Source organism: Bison bison, unplaced genomic scaffold (genome assembly GCF_000754665.1).
Source record: "Bison bison bison isolate TAMUID 2011002044 unplaced genomic scaffold, Bison_UMD1.0 scf7180017864144, whole genome shotgun sequence".
NCBI lineage: Eukaryota > Metazoa > Chordata > Mammalia > Artiodactyla > Bovidae > Bison > Bison bison.
This window is the reverse complement of record NW_011494716.1, coordinates 2,219,694-2,230,542: the sequence shown is the minus strand read 5'-3', so window position 1 is coordinate 2,230,542 and position 10,849 is coordinate 2,219,694. Positions and strand designations below refer to the sequence as shown.

General features: G+C 49.7%; 1 protein-coding gene and 1 non-coding gene across 2 annotated transcripts in view; one reads left to right on the top strand and one right to left on the bottom strand.

Annotated features, from left to right (window-relative positions):
* SEC14L5 (SEC14-like 5 (S. cerevisiae)) overlaps positions 1-10,849 on the bottom strand; it is a 40,249-nt gene that overhangs the window by 26,186 nt on the left and 3,214 nt on the right. The gene's annotated exons all lie outside the window — the stretch shown is intronic.
* On the top strand, positions 1,145-1,216 carry TRNAC-GCA. The gene has a single exon. It is a non-coding gene; the product is annotated as a tRNA-Cys (tRNA).

Below are 10,849 nucleotides of genomic sequence, written 5' to 3'. Positions count from 1 at the left end.
TTGCTCCAAGAGCCTGTCACAGTCACATGTCACGGAATCAGGATCAAAGTGAGCTCCAAAAATAGGTGTGAGCTCCAAAAATAGTGCCGGCATCTGAGGACACACACCTCCTCCCCGTCCCTACGGGGAGGGGGCACCACCCCGCTCAGAAGGGCAGAGGCGGGGGAGGGGCAGGGAAGTAACGCTTGGAGTCACTCAAGGTCCCACGAGGCCAGCCTAGCGCATCCTCCACCACGGTCAGGAGGTCAGGGCTGCCTCCATGTGTAGAGGCCGGTTGCTTTGTGCAAACACACCAGGGCCAGACTAATTCTCCTCGGGGAAGAACGCACAGTGGGGTTCCTGGGGGTCTGGACTCAGAGGGCTGCTAGGGAGGCCCCCTGAGAATGGTCTCCCCGCTACACATCTCAGGCCACCTTGAACTCTCTCTCAGAGGAAGGCATTCTGGACTTCCCTGCTGGTCCAGTGGTAAAGAATCTGCCTTGCAATACAGGGAACGGGGGTTCAATCCCTGGTCCGGGGCGATCCCACAGGCAGTGGGGGAACTAAGCCCCATGCACCACAACTACTGAGCCCGCGCCTAAAGCCTGTGCTCCACAAGAGAAGCCACGACTAGAGAGTATCCCTCACTTGCCACAACTGGAGAAAGCCCACGCACAGCAACAAAGACCCAGCGCAGCCAAAAATAAATAAAGAATAAAATTAACCAGCAACAAAAAAGGAAGGCATTTCTCCACTAAGCAAGGTGCTGCTTTAAGTAGAACTTGACATGGGGTCCAGCACCTGGTTTGAAGCCCATCTCCACCCTCTCCCAGAGGAGAGGCAGGTCCGTCTTTTCTCTAAGCCAGTTTCATCACCTGGAAACTGGGCACAGACCAGATTGAGTATCTCATGCAGAGCCTGGCACATAGTAGGCACCCAGGATTTTTATTCTCCAGGCAACAGGACTCAAATGGTATAGCACAGGTTTTCAAGAACCGAAAACAACTCCCCCGCAGGCCCTTCTGAGCAGGGGGTGCTAGAGGAACTGGGCTCGGCCCCACCTCTGTGATGGGCAGAGGGGTGCTGACTCTTTTGTTTTTTTAATTATATGGAGGGAAAGGAGTGCATGTGTCAGAACTGGTCGGGCTCAGTTTGGGTTTCTGCTTCACTGGTGGCTCAGATGGTAAAGCATCTGCCTGCAATGCAGAAGACCCAGGTTCGATCCCTGGGTAGGGAAGATCCCCTGGAGAAGGGAATGGCAACCCACTCCGGTACTCTTGCCTGGAAAATTCCATGGATGGAGAAGCCTGGTAGGTACAGTCCATGGGATCTCAAAGAGTCAGACACGACTGAGCGACTTCACTTTCTTTCACTTCTTTACCTTCTCATTGGGTGATGTTGGGCAAGTGATTTGCCCTCTCTGAGCCTCTGTCTCCTCATCTGTAAAATGGGCTGGTGGTAAGGATGTCATTAGATCCGCTCTCAGGCTCACAGTGAGCCTCAGCTCTGCTCTTCCAGCTGTGTGCTTTCTTCCATTTAATCCTCTAAATGGCATCCTCGTTTGACAAATGAGGAAACTGGAGCCCAGAGAGGCTAAGTAACTTACCCAAGGTCACACAGTGCAAAATGGTAAACCTGGATTTGAATCCTCGGCTGGCCCAGCCCCTACTCCCTCAGGAACCTCTTGCTTAGCAGTTGGGAAACAGCCCAGGAGTTGCAAACTTGCCGATGGCCCAAACAGCTCCAAGGAAGGGGACCAGCGAGAGGAATGACAGTCTGTGAGCTCAGTGCACACGGGCCGGCCAAGCGTCACTGACTTCCTGTCTTAACAGACCTCTAGTTGGAAGAGCCCTGTCTGGAGCCCCCAGATAACACAGGGGCTGATCCAAGCAGGAGACATGCCCTTAGCCACAACTCTCCTTGACTGTGAGGGGGAAGGCACTTCTGTTTCAACAATGGTGCCACCCCCACGCACTGGGGGGACCCCAGAACCTAGGGAAGGCAGAGGACCCTGAAATAAGGAGTCTATCCCAGTGCCAGTTCCCCAGAGTCTGAGGCTGTCAGCCGCAGATCCCCTGGGGTTGTGAAGACTGGCGTTGGACACCACTGTTATGGTGACAGTTACGGAGGGCTGACTGCACCACTGTGTCCTCACGAGATCCTGTTGGGATGGAGACCAGTATCCCCCCATTTTACAGATGAGCAAGTTGAGGCTCGAGAAGGCAGAGTGACCCAACTCTGACATCACAGGACCGGTAAGTGGAGGGGCTAGAGTGCAGGCCCCACTGACCCAGACCCCAGTCCTGAATGCCTGGTCCTGCCTCTCAGAGGATGTTGGCTACGTCACAAATATCAGTGGTTTGGGAATCCTGAGTCCTGCTGGACCTCTGCCTTTGGCAGTTCGCAGGGTCTTACAGGACCATCCCTGTGTGGAGACCAGTTCACACAGCTAGTTTTATCCTTGCTGAGAGCCTCAGACGCTGACCGCTGTCCCCACCAGTGAGGCCTGAGCTTCTCCCTGCCAGATGAATGCATGGGGTGGCCGCCAGAGGGACACAGGGCAACAGAAGCATTCGATTTCAGCTCTTCTGCCAAGTGGCTGGAGAGGGACATCACACCTGGCCACTCAGAAAGGAAGCTAGTCCAAGGCCCAGAACCCACCAGGACAGGGACAGAAGCTGGGGCAGGCAGAGGCCAATGGACACTGCCAATGAAGCTCTCCCACGGGCTGCCCATCCTGCTGAAATCTACATCAACACACTAAGCACGTGGACATGGGAGCTTGGATTCCTAGCTGGACTCATCCATCTCTGGGCTGGGTAAACTTAGTATATATATGTATGACTGCATCAGGTCTTAGTTTCAGCGGGTGGGCTTAATTTCCCCAGGACATGAGGGATCTTAGTTCCCCAACCATGGATCAAACCAGCTTCCCCTGCATTGGAAGGCAGATTCTTAACCACTGAACCACCAGCGAAGTCCCAGGGCTGGGTAACCCTTGAGCATGGCATTTCCTGTCTCTCCCTGTGTGCTCAGTCCTTCCGTAGTGCCCGACTCTCTGATCCCATGGACTATGGCCCGCCAGGTCCCTCTGTCCATGGGATTCTCCAGGCAAGAGTACTGGAGTGGGTAGTCATTTCCTACTCCAGAGGATCTTCCCTACCCAGGGATCGAACCCAGGTCTCCTGCATTGCAGACAGATTGTTTACCACCTAAGCCACCAGAAAAGTCCCATTTCTTTCTGAGGCTCATCTATTAAGGGGAGTGTCGTGAAACTGCCCAGTGAGTGCTTGGTTGTACCATTTTCCTTCTTTCCTGTCTCACAGCCGCTGAAGGAAAAAGTCATCGGCCCTGAATCCCTAATGCTCATCACAATGACTAGCACGCAGTCGACACTCAGCAGACATCACACAATGAGTGAGTGAATGACAGGGTCACTTAGCCAGGAAGGGCATGGACTCAAACAATGAGTGAGTGAATGACAGGGTCGCTTAGCCAGGAAGGGCATGGACTCCGGGCTTGAGTCCGAAGCTCCACTCTGCTCCTGAGCAGCTCTGTGACCTTGAACAAGCCTACATGCTCTCCGTTCCTACCTCCCTTCATTTGTTACAAGGAGAATGAGAAAAGTGTTATAGCTCCCTGAGTGGACAGGGGAATAAAGGAACCGGTTTGGTAAACTGTTGAGAACAGGGCCTGGCGCATGGTTCATTCTACAGAAGAATTTGTTCAATAAATTTAAATTTTAAAAAAGAGTGAGAGTCTGTAAAATACAGAGAAACTATTTCTGCTAATCACTTGACAAGCTGCTTCCTCCTCCCATCCCTCCTTCCTTCCTGCTCTTCCTCATGAAAATTCAAAGGAAGCTGGAACGCTGCTTACCCCAAACCTTCCAGAGTAGGGGAAGAAGATGCAAACTGCAGCCACGTATTTTAGCCCCATGCCTCACCTTTCCTTTCCTGTGCAGGCTGGACCCACGCACTGAGCACGTGACCATCGCACAAAGTCCTCAGGGGACTTCCTCGTCCACCCCCAGCTTCCCCTGCAAGCCTGGGAGACCCCAGGACCAAGGTATCAATGCTCTCAGTGCCCCCCTACTTTTTAAGAATTGTGATACCATACCATAAATGCACCATACTCATTTAATACTCATACCATACCATGACACTCATACCATAAAATGCTCCCTTTAAAGTGTACAGTTCAATGGATTTTATTAGAACATTCACAAAGTTGTGCAAACATCACCACTGTCTAATACAAGAACATTTCATCACCCGTGAAAGAAACCCCACACCTGGACCACCCTGGTGGTCCAGTGGATAGAAGTCTGCCTGCCAGTGCACGGGACGTGGGTTTGATCCCTGGCCAGGGAAGATTTTGCATGCCGTGGAGCAACCAAGTCTGTGCACCACACTACTGTGCCCATGTGCTCCGATAGCCTGTGCTCCGTAACAAGAGAAGTCACCACCAGTGAGTAGCCTCCGCTCGCTGCAACTAGAGAGAGCCTGTGCACAGCAACAAAGACCCCGCACCACTGAAAACTAGGTTCATTAATTAAAAACAAGAAACCCTACACCCATCACAGTCACTCCCTGCCCAGGAAACCACTAATCCACTTTTTTTTAAGATAATTTTTTATGTAGACCGTTTCATTTTCTGAATTTGTCACAATATTGCTCCTGTTTCACATTTTGGTTTTTTGGCCATGAGGCAGGTGGGATCTCATCTCCTCCATCTGGGATGGACCCTCACCCACCTGCACTGGAAGGCAAAGTCCTAACCACCGGACCACCAGGGAAGTCCCCTAAATCTACTTCCTGTCTCTTTGGATTTGCGTTTTCTGGACATTTCACGTGAACAGAATCATAAAATACATGATATTTTGTATCCAGCTTCTTTCACTGAGCATCAGGTTCTCGAGGTTCATCCATGTTGTAGTCTGTGTCTGTGCTTTATTCCTTTTCACAGCTGCATAATATTCCATTGTGTGGGACTCCCAGCTCTTGGCAGAGTTGCTCAAGGAGCCATCAGACACTCAATGGCAGCAGGGTCATCTCAGCTGATGAAGGGAAGCAAGCATGGAATCATCCTAGAGTCTTTTGAAATGATTGCTGAATACAATATATAGAAACAGCTGTGTCCAGATGGCCCTGTAGCTGAGCAACCTGCTGCTATTCCGGTTGAGGTCGGCTCAGGAGACAAAATGATGGAGACAAAGGGTCAGAAGGACCCTGCAGGGGGCAAGAGTGGGATGTGGTGAAGTGGTGGGGACAAAGCCCTGGGTTTAGAGGCTGCCCATGCTCCCTGCCAGCAGGGTGACTTCAACTTAACCTAAGAATCAGTTTCTTCAGAAAAAAAAGAGGATGATGATGATAATGACAGTGATATCAACTTTGTGAGAGTTGCTGAGGAGACTAAAGGGAGCCATGATATGTAAGGCATGTAGCAGAGTGCCAGACACATTTTTCTTAAATGAGCACCAGTAAACCAACAGAGACCTGACTTGATATTTGTACAACCTTGTTCACAACAACATTATTCACAAAAGCCAGAAAGTGGAAACAACCCAAATGTCTGCTGAGGAATGAATGATGAAACAAACCACGGTCCAGCCACAGTCCCGTAGGGGAGTATTATGCAGCCGTTAAAAAGAACAACATGCTGACACAGGCTAAGACGTGGATGCAGCTTGAAAACAATGCTCAGTGAAAGACGCCAGTCACAAAAGAACACACGCTAGATGATTGCACTTACGTGAGATTCCTAGAGTCATCAGATTCATGGAGACAGAAAGTAGAACCGTGTTTGCAGGGACTGGGGGAGGGGAAAATGGGGAGATAGCGTCTAATGAGAACAGAGTTCCAGTTTGGGAGGATGAAAAAGCTGTGGCCGTGGATGTTGGCGATGCGTGCAGAACAATGTAACTGCACTTAATGCCACTGAACTGTACCCCTAAAAATGATCAATTTTGTGTAATGTATATTTTACCACAATTTTTAGGAAAAGTAAGCCATCTGATGGATGGTTTCTAGCCCCAGCAGATTGGGATTTGCAATAGGGTTTCAGGTCTGTGATTATTTGTCTGTAGTCAGCATCTCTGTCTCTAGGTTGCTTCCCTCCCCACTGGATTTCCCAGTGGCCTCGTACATACCACACCTGGGACACTGTAGACAAACAGCCAATATTTGCTGGAGGAGGGAAGGAAGGAAGGAGGGAGGAAGGGGTGGAGGGAGGGGAGGAAGCCTGAGTGGCTCCTCCGCTGTGTTCACAACAGCGGTGCATCCACAGCTATTGGCCAGTGCATCAGCACCCAACAAGGTGCGGGGGAGCAGTTTGGTCCGTCTGTCCCAGGTTCCCAGTCCTGAAGCTGCGGCGTGAGGCACCGTTAGCAGGGCCTGGTGGCTATTCCTTCCTGCTTCTGTCCCTTCCTCTAAGGGTGGGGCCTCCTCTTGCCTGGCCTCTCCTGCCCTGGGGGAGCGCACAGCCCAGCTGCCCTGCCCCGGGCACTGCTCACAAGCCTGCTGCAGCTTCTCACCCGCTCACAGGTCGCATTGGGGCAGGGACTCTCCTGCTCTGAACATGCTCCCCATGCTCCCTGCCCACTGACTTCCAGGATCAGCTGGTGCCCCTGGTGGATCCGGGAAAGACAGGGTGGTAGCGAGGCCAGCCCAGGGGGTCTTGACATTTAGCACTAGGTCAGGATGGTAAAGCGTCTGTCTGCAATGCAGGAAACCCGGGTTTGATCCCTGGATTGGGAAGATCCCCTGGAGAAGGAAACATCAGCCCACTCCAGTACTCTTGCCTGGAAAATCGCATGGACAGAGAAACCTGGTCGGCTACTGTCCATGGGGTCGCAAAGAGTCGGACACAACTGAGCGACTTAACTTTCACTTTCACTTTCACTTTTAGGATGGTGATGGGAGGGAAACACTGTTTTAGATTTTCCAAGTGTTTCAGGAATGCACCTGGCCTTGGTCACTTCTCCTTCCTGCCCCATCCCCTACCAACCCCCCAGCCCGCTCTCTCACCTCCTGGATGAAAACCCCTCCTCCAACCCACTTTCCACACCTTCCCAAATCTCCCAACATCCTTGAAGGAACAAACTGAGCCCTGTGGGCTCACAGAGGCCCAACTAAGCTGCATTCATTTCTTCAGAGAGACAAGTTCTGCCCCAGGGGCCTTGGCACAGACAGGCAGGCAGGCTGCCTCTCTCCACCCCTCACTGCAAAGTGTGGCTGACTTAAAAGGCCTCTGGCTGCTGACCAATGGGCCCTTCTCTGTGTTCCCGCATGCATGTGTGCTTAGTCACGTCAGTCGTGTCCCACTCTTTGCAACCCTCTGGATCGTAGCCCTCCAGGCTCCTCTGTCCACAGAATTCTCCAGGCAAGAATACTGGACTGGGTTGCCATGTCCTCCCCCAGGGGATCTTCCTGACCCAGGGATAGAACCCACGTCTCCTGCATTGCAGGTGGATTCGTTACACCAGGAAAGCCCCTGTGTGTTCCTGCAATGCCCTATTCTTTCTTTCCCAGCTACAAATCTTGCTACATGGTATTGCCTGGAATGACTCTCTCTCATACACACACACACACACACACACACACACTGCAAGCTCTGTGAGGGCAGGAAGGGATCATGTCAGGAGAACCAAGTCAAGACAATGAGAACAAGACAGACAAGGTCTCTGTCTTTCTGAAGCCTAATGAAAAAGACTCATATAAACAAACAAGCAAATTCCGTGTAAACAAGAAGGTGAGCAAATTAACAGAATAACGATGCATTTCAGAAAAAGTGCTAAGAATGACACTGCTCTATAGCCCTGGCACCTGGTACGATGCTTGGCATACTGTGCAAACTCAATAAATATCTGTGGAATGTATTCATGTGTGCATTAACGCATGCATTCACAAATGAATGGGGGCCAAAAGCTGATCTCAGGACCCCCTGAAATCAGAAGATGACTTTGCAGTGGATCAGCTCCGGTCTCCCAGCCCCAGTAGGAGCCGGTCAGGGCCCTGGAAGCAATCCAGGGTGGAAAATGTTGCTTCCCTTAATCTGTTAGCAACGGGATCAGATGACAGGCTCCAGGGAACTAATTTAAACACATTTAAATAAGGCCCCTGCTGCTTTATTAAAACTACATCCCTAACAATGATTCCAACTGCAACTGTCGTTGACCTGGGCTGCAAGGATCTACGTTCAATAGCTACTCCTTATTAATAACCCATGTGCTAAATTACAAGCTGTTTATCAATACAAAAGTCCAGGTCTTTAAATATTTTAACACAATTGCTGCCTCTCACCTCTATAACCCTTCCTCCTCAGGATCAGCCAGCCTATTGTCCAGGAAATTCTACTCCATGCCATCTTCCTTCTTAAGGTTTGCAGAATCTGAGATGACCTGAAGCCACAGTGCTTTGAACCCCACAGGGACCCCGGGGCAGTGGACACACAAGAGGCATGCAGGTCACTTCTGAAGCCACCTCAGCCACGGGCGCACAGATGTTTACTGAACATCAGAGTCAGAACCTGGAATGTCTGACCGTGTGCCCAGGCTATGGGGTCGTGCACGCATGCGTGCTAGGTCGCCTCAGTTGTGTCCGACTCTGGGCAGCCCTGTGGACTGCAGCCCGCCAGGCTCCTCTGTCCATGGGATGTTCCAGGTCAAGAATACTGGGATGGGTTGCCAGGCCCTCCTCCAGGAGGTTTTCCCCACCCAGGGATTGAACCGGGGTCTCTCATGTCTCCTGCACTGGCAGGTGGGCTCTTCACCACTAGTGCCACTGGGAAGCCCCTCTGAGGAGCGGGGACTTCATTACTTCCATTTCACAGGTCAGAACCCAGAGCCAGGGGCCAGCCTGGAGAATCTGACTCGTAACCTCCACCCATTCAGGAGAAGAGCCCAGAGGAGCTGGAAATCATTCACTACGGGCTGTAGGCTGACCAGAAAGTGACCTTCAGAGAGCAGGTAACCAGAATCCGCCGTCCAAACCACAGTCTTTCTGTCCATACCAAGGTCTCCACAAAGACCCTGCCCCACCTCCAGGGACCCCACATTCAAAGGGACCAGGGATTCTGCCAGCCTTGGATATCAGCTGCCTCCATTGTCTTAACTGTTTTCCTCTACTTACTGAGAGAATACAAGCTCATTGTTCTGAACCCAATAATACAGAAGGCTATCAGGAAAGGAAACAGCAAAGTTCCCTGGAATTCCATGCTTCAGAAACAGAATTCATGTCAAGGAATGACACCCATTCATTGAATTAGTTACAGTTTTGAAGTGGAAGAGAAAAATAACTAAAAAAAAATAATGCTGGGTCTAGAAAGGTTACCTTAGTATTATTTTATAACCAATTCCACGAACACAGTTTCAGTGGTATGGTGGAATTTCTGCAAAGGGACGTTTTGATTTTCAAGTCAGTTTTGTTAAACAGAAAAACCAAAAGGCCAGCTCGTCTGGTCACTCGGATGTGGTCAAAATAGCCGAGTTCATCCGAAACTTCCTCGGCATCTGACCCAAACTGAGGGCAAGTGTTTAGCTGAGAAACAAAGACCGACATTAAGTGCAGAAAACCCCTTTTGTGCCCACACAGCAAGCAAGTTATGTTGAGTTATGCAGCTATTTTGGGGACAATGATGTTTTGAAAACAGTTGGCAAAGTGGCTTTGTCTGACATTGGGGTAGTTTGGGGCCATTTTGCTGAACAAGGACTGTATGGAGATAAGGTAACACAGTATTTGAAAAAATACAAATGACAAACTGGCACAATACAGGTAATACATATCTGAAAATGTCTATTTCCTGTTGTACCCACAAGTATTTATCCATCAGCACCTAAACTGAGCCCTTCGGCCTGCACGTGTGGAACTCAAAGCTAATGAAATATGCTTCATGTATTCCACTAGTCTTTTTTTTTTTTTTTTGGCTGTACTGGGTTTTAGTTGTGGCACGTAGGACCTTCGTTGCCGGGATCTTAGTTGTGGCATGCAGGATATAGTTCCCCAACTGGGGATCAAACCCAGGCCCCCTGTCTTAGGAGCACCGAGTCTTAACCATTGGACCACCAGAGAAGTCCTCTAATAATCCTATTAATACATTCTTAAGTGCTACCTTAGGGGACATTTTTATTTTAAAATGCAATGATTGCAGTTTTTTTTTTGAGAATATTTGGAAAACTCAGCAGTGGCCACAGGACTGGAAAAGGTCAGTTTTCATTCCAATCCCAAAGAAAGGCAATGCCAAAGAATGCTCAAACTACCGCACAATTGCACTCATCTCACACGCTAGTAAAGTAATGCTCAAAATTCTCCAAGCCAGGCTTCAACAATACGTGAACTGTGAACTTCCAGATGTTCAAGCTGGTTTTAGAAAAGGCAGAGGAACCAAAGATCAAATTGCTAACATCTGCTGGATCATCAAAAAGGCAAGAGAGTTCCAGAAAAACATCTATTTCTGCTTTATTGACTATGCCAAAGCCTTTGACTGTGTGGATCACAATAAACTGTGGAAAATTCTGAAAGAGATGGGAATACCAGACCACCTGACCGGCCTCTTGAGAAACCTATATGCAGGTCAGGAAGCAATAGTTAGAACTGGACATGGAACAACAGACTGGTTCCAAATAGGAAAAGGAGTACGTCAAAGCTGTATATTGTCACCCTGCTTATTTAACTTATATGCAGAGTACATCATGAGAAACACTGGGCTGGAAGAAGCACAAGCTGGAATCAAGATTGCTGGGAGAAATATCAATAACCTCAGATATGCAGATGACACCACCCTTATGGCAGAAAGTGAAGAGGAACTCAAAAGCCTCTTGATGAAAGTGAGAGTGAAAAAGTTGGCTTAAAGCTCAACATTCAGAAAACAA